We start from the raw sequence: 9,268 nt of genomic DNA on the forward strand, positions 1-9,268 counted from the left end.
TAGTAAATCTGAATAGACCAATTACTAGTTAAGAGATTGAATCAGTAATAAAAAATCTCCCAATGAAAAAAAACCCAGGACCAGATGGCTTCACTGGTGATTTAAAAAAAAAAAAAAAAGATTTTATTTACTTATTTGATAGACAGAGATCAAACTAGGCAGAGAGGCAGACAGAGAGAGAGAGAAGGGGAAGAAGGCTCCCCACGGAGCAGGGAGCCTGATGCGGGGTTCCATCCCAGACCCTGGGATCATGACTTGAGCTGAAGGCACAGGGTTTAACCCACTGAGCCACCCAGGTGCTCGTCACTGGTGATTTTTATCAAAGGCTTAAAGAAGAATTAACACACTCCCTCCCAAACTCTGAACAAACTCATTTTATGAGTCTAGTGTTATCCTAATACCAAAACCAGGAAAGAACACTACTAGGAAAGAAAACTACAGGCCAATATCCCTGATGAATATAGAGAAAAAAATTCTCAAGAAAATTATCAAACTGAATTTAGCAGCATATTAAAAAGGATCATTCATTGTGATCAAGTGGGATTTACCCCCGAATGCAAGGATGTTATAATGTACACAAATTAATCAATGTGATATATCATATCAATAGAAGGAAAGACAATCATCTCAATAGATGCAGGAAAAGCATTTGACAAAATTCAGCATCCATTCATGATAAAAACCTCAACAAATTGGGCACAGAAGGAACATATCTTAATATAATAAAGGCCATATATGACAAGCCCACAGCTAACATCATACTCAGTGGGGAAAGGTTGGAAGGTTTCCCTCTAAGATCAGGAAACAGCAAGGGTGACCGCTCTCAACACTCTTACTCAACACATAAATATACATAAGTACTAGCCAGCTCCATCAGGAAAAAGAAGAAACAAAGTTAACAGAATTGGAAAGAAAGAAGTAAAACTGTCTCTATTTGTAGGTGACATGATTTTAATACAGAAAATCCTAATGAGCCAACCAAAAAACTATTAGATCCAATCAATGAATAATGAATAAAGTTGCAGGATACAAAGTTAACATAAAAAATATCAGTAGTGTTTCTAAACAGCAACAATGAATTTTATGAAAAAGAAATAAAGGTATCGATCCCATTTACAATAACATCAAAACAATAAAATATTTAGGAATAAATTTAACCAGGGAAATGAAAGATCTCTACTCTAAAAGCTATAAGGCAGTGATGAAAAAAATCAAAGGCACAAATAAATGGAAAATAATATACAATAAGTGTTCATGGAGTAGAAGAATTCATATTGTTAAAATGAAAATATTACCAAAGCCATCTATAGATTCAGTGCAATCCCTATGAACTTTCTGATGGCAATTTTTACAGAAGTAGAAAAAACACTCCTAAAACTTATATGGAACCACAAAAGACTCCAAGAAACCAAAGAAATCATGAGAAAGAAGAACAAAGCAGGAGGCATCAGACTCCCTGATTTCAGGCTATACTTTAAGTCTATCATAATAAAAGCAGTATGGTATTAGCATAAAAGCAGACAAGTAGACCAAGGATACAGAACCAAGAACCCAGAAATAAACCCCAAGCATATAGGTCAACTAATACTTGACAAGGGAACCAAGAACACTCAATGGAGAAAAGACAGTGCCTTCAGTAAGTGTTGCTGAGATAAGAGAATACTCGCATGTAAAAGAATGAAACTGGTCTCCTATTTTACACATTCACAAAAATTAACTCAAAATGTTGAATTATATACACAATGGAATATTATTCATTCATGAAAATAAGGAAATCCTACCATTTATAACAAAATGGATGGACCCTAAGTGCTAAGTGTAATAAGTCAGACAGAGAAAGACCAATACTATGTGACTTCACTTATATGTGGAATCTAAAAAAACAAAAAACACCAGACTCAGAGGAAAAAAAGTTCAGACATGTGGTTATTAGAGGCAGAGGGTGGGGGAAGAGAAAATTGGAGGGAGGTGGTCAAAAAGTGCAAATTTCTAGTTATAATATAAATAATTACTAGGGATATAATGTACAACATGATGACTATGGTTAACACTGCTGTATGATATATAAGAAAGTCGTTAAGAAGGTAAATCCTAAGAGTTTTCATTGCAAAGAGAAATTTCTTTTTCTTTTTCTTTCTTTTCATTCTATCTATATGAAATGATGGGTTTTACCTGAACCTATTATGATATTCATTTCACAATATATGTGAATCAAACCATCATGCTATATGCTTTAAACTTATACAGTAATGCTTGTTGATTATTTCTCAATAAAACTGGGAAAGAACATCAAAATAATGGAAAGTTTATACTGAGAATTTAGGTAATGGAATCACACTGTTGACCTCTACACATCTAACTTCGGGTAAAAGCTGTGTCTCCTTTTTAAAATTCTGTAACGTGTGAATCACTATAACATTTTTTTTTTTTTTTGCCAAGACTACATATAATTTATACTTATTTACTAAATGCTTTTCTTTGACTAAACTCAGCTTTTTAAAATTAAATAAATTCTATTAAGAGGTCATTATCTGTACTATCACAAAAAAGACTGTATTTTGAGCCATGAATAAAATAGGACTAGAAATATAAACATATAACTAGTATCATATTAGTTTGTGTACCACCTGCATAATTTCATATTTCACTAGTGGTATGAATACTATCCTTTGAAAAATACTGGTTTGGTGCAAGGTGCTAATAAAGACCAGTGTTACAGTTTTAACCTCCATTAGAATAACAGTTCCATGAGAACAGATTGTTTGATTTGTTTCTTGCTATACTTCCAGTTCTTAGAACAATGCCTAATATATGTTATGTACTAAAAAATAAATAATAAATAATAGACAAGGGCTAGTTAGCTTCTCAAAGATCAACCTGTATTTCTTCTACAGTCATATTCATCAGATTTTGTCAAAATTACTTATCTAATGTCTTTCTAAAGACATTAGACTGGTCAAAAACTTTGTTTTTCTTGTTCACATCTTTTATAATCATTATCAGCTAGAACAATGTCTGGCCCATAGGAGGTGCTCAATAATTATTCATTGAATGAAGGGACAACACCATTCCAAGGTCATACAGTTGTTGTTGTTGTTTTCTACAATCTCACTGGTTGTATTGGTCAACATTGGCTCAAAGCTATTCAGTACCTGGCACATTAAAAAAAAAACTTTGTTGAATCAATGAATGAATGAGTATTTCTCACTACAAATGATTCTTTAGTTGAAAATCAGGCTTTGAACTGAGGTATCACAAATGGATTCATTAGATATGACTGTAAAATCAAAGACTGGAAGAACCATATTTATCATTTGAGAAATCAGACTCAGCTTAAACAAAGAGATGACTTCTTTAATATTATAATTCTTTCTCACAAATTTACTGATTGAATTATGTATTTAATAACTGGGGTTTATTTGAGCAAATCAGCAGTAACCTGTGCTACATGTAATAGGATTCAATTAAGATATCAATGAGAATTATATCAAAAAATAATCTGGGGTCAGAAAAGTTTTCATTAAACAGATTTAAAAAATGTTCCTTCTGACAAGTGAATATTGGAAATTAATTTGTTAATGTTCTTGATAAAGTGTTCTCGAAGTTCAAAAAAATTTTCCTTCTGTCTTGCAGAATATGCGAATATATATTGTGACCTGTCAAGAGTCAATTTATTAAGCACGGAAACATATTTCCTCACAAAATATCTATTAGAACCTTCTAGGTTGGGAAACTATCAGATCACAATCCTCCCTATGGGAAAAACTTTCCTAAAACAATAATGCTCATAACTACTTATAAAATACCTTCTGTGGCAGACAAATGGAAATTCCATTCATTTCTTCTCATAAAAATATTTTATTATAAAATATGGCAAGTACATAGAAAGTTATAAAAATATGGGTACACACTGTTCAGTCAACATTTCCCATTTTTAAAAAGTGAAGCATAGTTGACACATTTCTCATTTTTATAAGATTTTTTAAGAAGTAATAAAATATTACTAAAACAATGAAATCTTCTGCATGCCTCTTCCCATTCTTTTTTCATCTTACTTTTCCTGAAGGTAACCAACATCCTAAATTGATACATTCCTTCATATACTATGATTTTGTATATTTTTTACACTTACACAATTTATATGATTCTGTATATTTTTCAAGTTATTATAAATTGGATAATACTGCACAATGTTTCTGGGATTTTTCACTGAAAATTTTATTTTGAGATATATCTATATTGATATACATAGGACAGTTTATTTTAGCTCTATATTTATTTAACAGATTTATGAATATATCATATTTTAATTTTCTATTCTATTATTTTTGAAATTGTGCTTTCAATTCTTTGGTAATACAAACAATGCAGTAATGAGCCATTTTATATCTTTCCTTCCTTTATATCTTGGTTCAAGTGTGTTCTTCCTTCTTGTACAGTCCTGCTCAGTGAGCACTCTTGTATATCCAGAGGTGCTCATGCCCAGTGAATTTCGGACACCTCTTTTCCCACTCTCCCACAGGAGGATGGCGCCAGCAACCCCAGGAGCCAGGTTCCTATTGAGTTCCTGTTGAGTTCCCAGGTACTCTGGCCAGCATCCCAGTGAGTTCAGCACATCTCCCATGGGACGCTTCCCAGTGAAGTCCGTGAACATTCTTTCCTCCACCCTTATCCTCATGGACAACCTTGGCCTGGGCCTGCAATCTATGAGCTAGCTCTGGTCTGGATCAAGCCAGCAAACCTGCCTTCCATCCAGTGAGCAGCAATGACACCTTCAAACCACGAGGTCTGTGTCCCAGCCTTGGGGGAGATTCCTACACCCTCCTCTTTCCATGTTTCTTCTTTTCTCAGCTCTGAGGTATTCTTTAGAGTTTTACAAGTTCCTCTAGTAGTTAATCTCCTGTAAATAATTAATAATTCTTTTTTGAAAGAAGATTTTATTTATTTATTTGAGAGATAGGGAAAGCACAAGTGGGAAGAGGGACAGAGGGAAAGGGAGAAGCAGACTTCCATTGAGAAGGGAGCCTGATGTGGGACTCCATGAAGGGCTCCATCCCAGGACTCTGGGATCAGGATCTGAGCCGAAGGCAGATGCTTAACTGACTTGAGCCACCCAGGTGCCCCAATAATTCTTTATATAAACCTTCCTACTGCATGGTTTCTGTTTTCTGACTGGACCCCAACTGATATAGGTAGTTTTTCCTCTTTTTCTATTCTTTGAAACAGTTTGTACAGAACAGAGATTATTTATTCATTAAAGATTTAGTTTATATGAAACTATAAAACTAATCTGTACTACTCTCTCTCTTTTCTGTTTTTCTTCTCCTCACCTGTCCTGCTAGGAACCAGGTTTTGGTTTTATTATATCTCATTAGTATTTTTGTTTTTATTTCATTAATGTCTGCTTTTATTATTGTTATTTCTTTCATTATACCTTCATTGGATTTACCATTGTTCTTTTTCTAGTTTCTTAAACACTTAACTCAATTATTTTCTGAAATTCTGTTTCAAAATATTTTGAAATTTATAGGTGATTTATGCTTTAAGTAAAAATATTAAGGAGTTGCTTTCTGACTTAATTGCATTATGGTCAGAGATATGTAAAATAAGAGTTTCATGATTTTTTTGAGATTTGCTTTGTGACCTTGTATATGGATAATTTTTACAAATATACAATGGCCTTGAACATTATTCTGTGTATGCCTTCTCTTCTATGTTAGATAAAGTTTATTATTTTTGGCATCAAATATTTTATTGTTAATGTTTTATCTGCTTGATCTGTAAAGTATTGAATGTGTTAAAATATCTAAGGATGTGGACTTGTAAATTTTTATTTGTAATCTTTTCTTTTTAATTTAAAATATTTTGAGGCTATGATGTTGACTGTACACATTTTCATGATTGTTACATCTTCTTGAAGGATTACTCCCTTTATTGTCATGTGTAATGTCATTCTTTATCCTCATTAATGCCTTTTCATTGAAATTTTATTCTATCTCACCAGTTTTCTTCTGATGAGGCCATTCCCTCAGAGGGAGGCCAGATAATGAAGGACCTTGTAGGCCTTCACAAGTTTTTTTGGCTTTTCTTTTCCTAAAATAGGAAACCACTAGAAAATTTTGAGTAAAAGAATCACAAGATATGACACGTGTTTGAAAGGGTCATTCTGCTACACTGTGAATAGAAGGAAAGGGGTGAGGGAAGAATTTAAGAGGCTATTGCAATAAAATTAACAAGAGATGACAGGGGTTTACACTTCCTGCAATGGCAATCTAGATTGTTTAGAACCTATCTTCCTGGTTACAGCAATTCATTAAGCAAGACAACGTATTTTTTTAAATATAGAAAAGCTTTTGAAAAGACCTTAGAAAGTAGAGATGTGTATGTCCAATATCTAGGGAAAAAAGAAACCTTAAGTGCTGAGTCCAGAATTTGTTTGGCTTTTCCCCTCAAGGTGCTTCCCAATACTAAAAGCAGTGGCAAAGAGGCTAAAAAATTTATACAAAGCTTTCAAGAATCTAGTCCATTTAAGAGGCAATGACTTGGTAATAATCACCAGGATTAAAGCCCAGCTTTGAATAAATTCATTAAGATGATTTGGGTTGAGATTGGTATTGGTCTTCACCTAGGTTTTCACCAGAAACCAAAGGAACTTTTCTCTAGAAAAACATAATGTGATATAAATCCTCAAAATATCTTTAAAATAATAATGGGGAAAATGAGAAGATATGAATAACAAAAAGAGGAGGAAGGAAGGAAGGTAGGAAGGAAGAAAGGAAGGAAGGAAAGACGTACGAGAAACATACACAGGATATATAGAGATAATGGAGTTATTAGGCATAGCCTTAAAATAGGTATATTTCATATGTGCATAGAATTAAAAGGCAAGATGAAGAATTTTGACAGGGAATTGAAAATTATAGAAAAAGAATCAAATGAAGAAGTCTATACATGAAAAATACAATAACTAGGTTTAGTAGTAGATTAGATACAGTTTAGAAAAGATTTTATAAAACGGAATATAGTTTAGGAAAAAGTCAGACAAGCATGGAGAGACAAAAGAATGGAAAGTATAGAAAAGAGCATAAAAGGCTATAAAAGCATAGCAGATAAATTTGAAGATGAGAGTAGAGAAGGAACAGAGAGGAGGCAACATTTAGAGATAGTGGCTGGGAATTTCCCAAACTGTTAGAAGATATCAAGCCATATTTTAAAGAAGCATGGGATACCCTACACAGAATAACTATGAAGAAATTACAGCTAAGCACATAATAGATAACACTGAAAACCAAAAGGCAAGAATCTTAATAGCAGAGCAAAAACGAGACATTACATTCAAAGAATCAAGAATAAGATAGTTATTAAAAAAAATAAGATGATTGTTTTCTTAAAAGAAATGAAAGCCAAAGCACATAGGAATTGTTTTTAAGGCACTGAAAGAACTTATTAAATGCCAACCTACAATTCTACACTCTATGTCTTTAAAAAATGAATGCATTCTCAGACAAACAGAACCAGAAAATAAGACAATAGTAGACTTATACATTTCATAATGACAAAAATGTCAACCCACCAAAAAGATTGAAAAATTCTGGATTTATAGAAACATAATGACATAGTCTCAAATTATATAAAGCAAAAATGGACAGGACACAGAGGAGGTATGGACAAATCCACAAGTTTAGTGAATGATTTTAACATACCCCTCTCAATAACTAATGGTACAAGCAGATAAAAAATGGTATGAATACAGAGGATTTGGACAATACCATTTAAAAATTAGTTCACTCTCAAACTGCTTTCTCTTTAAGTGCACATGGAACATTTATCCAAATTGACGTATGCTAAACTATAGAACAAGTCACCAGAAATTTTAAAATATTAAAATAACTCAGAGAGGGGCGCCTGGGTGGCTCAGTCAGTTAAGTAACCAATTCTTAATTTCAGCTCAGGTCATGATCCTGGGGTCATAGGATTGAGCCCCATGTTGGGCTCTGCACTCAGCAGGGGAGTCTGCTTGGGATTCTCTCTTTTCCTCACCCTCTGCCCTTCCCTCCACTTGGGTTATAAATAAATAAATAGATATTTAAAAAAGATGATTCAGAGAATTTTCGCTGGATACAGTAGAAATATACTAAATATCAATTATAAGAACAATGCTAAAAATATCACCAAGTTAGGGATTTAGCAATAAAACCTAAATATGCAAAGGCATTGAAGAAAAAAAAACATTCTGGAAACCAGCAGATATTTGAATTGTATAATTTGTGGGATGTAGCTAACACTATAATTTAAGGGAATTTAAAGCCAAAATACATATAATAGAGAAGAATGAAGATTAAAAAGAACAGATGTAAGCATCTACCTCAAGAAACTAGAAAAGGAAAAGCAAACTAAATTAAAAAAAAGACTGATCAAGTAGAGGCACCTGGGTGGCACAGTGGATTAAGTGTCGGACTCTTGGTTTCCACTCTAGTTGTGATTTCAGGGTTGTGAGATGGAACCCTACATTTGGGCTCCATGCTCAGCACAGAGTCTGCTTCAGACCCCCTTTTCCTCCCCCCCACTTCTGCTCTCTCTTGCGCTCTCTCTTTCAAAGAAATTTTAAAAAATTATAGAAAGACTGATCAAGGAAAAAAAGAGAAGGTACAAATAATCAATATTAGAACAAGACAAGAGATCTCACAGATATAAAAAAGTTATAATTAAAGATATAAATAATTTTATGCCAATAAATAGACAAATTTAGATGAAGTATAGAGAGTCCTAGAAAAATATAATTGATTGACAGGAAACAGAAAATCTGAAAATCTTGTATTTATTAAAGAAGCTGAATATATAATTTAAAACTCTAGACTTAAATAACTTCTACCAAACTTTTTTTTTTTTTTTTAAGATTTTATTTATTTATTTGACACAGAGAGATCACAAGTAGGCAGAGAGGCAGGCAGAGAGAGAGAGGAGGAAGCAGGCTCCCTGCTGAGCAGAGAGCCCGATGCGGGACTCGATCCCAGGACCCTGAGATCATGACCTGAGCCGAAGGCAGCGGCTTAACCCACTGAGCCACCCAGGCGCCCTCTACCAAACTTTTAAGGAAGAAATAAGCCCCAAATTACACAAACTTCTCTAGAGAAAAGAAAGAAGGGAAATCCTTCTAACTCATTTCATGAAGGCATCATAACCTCGATATCAAAATTTATTAAGAATATTATAAGACATAAAAGTATGAGAAAATTTCTCTCTCTCTCTCTCTCTCTTTCTGTTTACC

This window comes from Mustela nigripes, chromosome 2, assembly GCF_022355385.1.
Source record: "Mustela nigripes isolate SB6536 chromosome 2, MUSNIG.SB6536, whole genome shotgun sequence".
In the NCBI taxonomy this organism is placed as follows: domain Eukaryota; kingdom Metazoa; phylum Chordata; class Mammalia; order Carnivora; family Mustelidae; genus Mustela; species Mustela nigripes.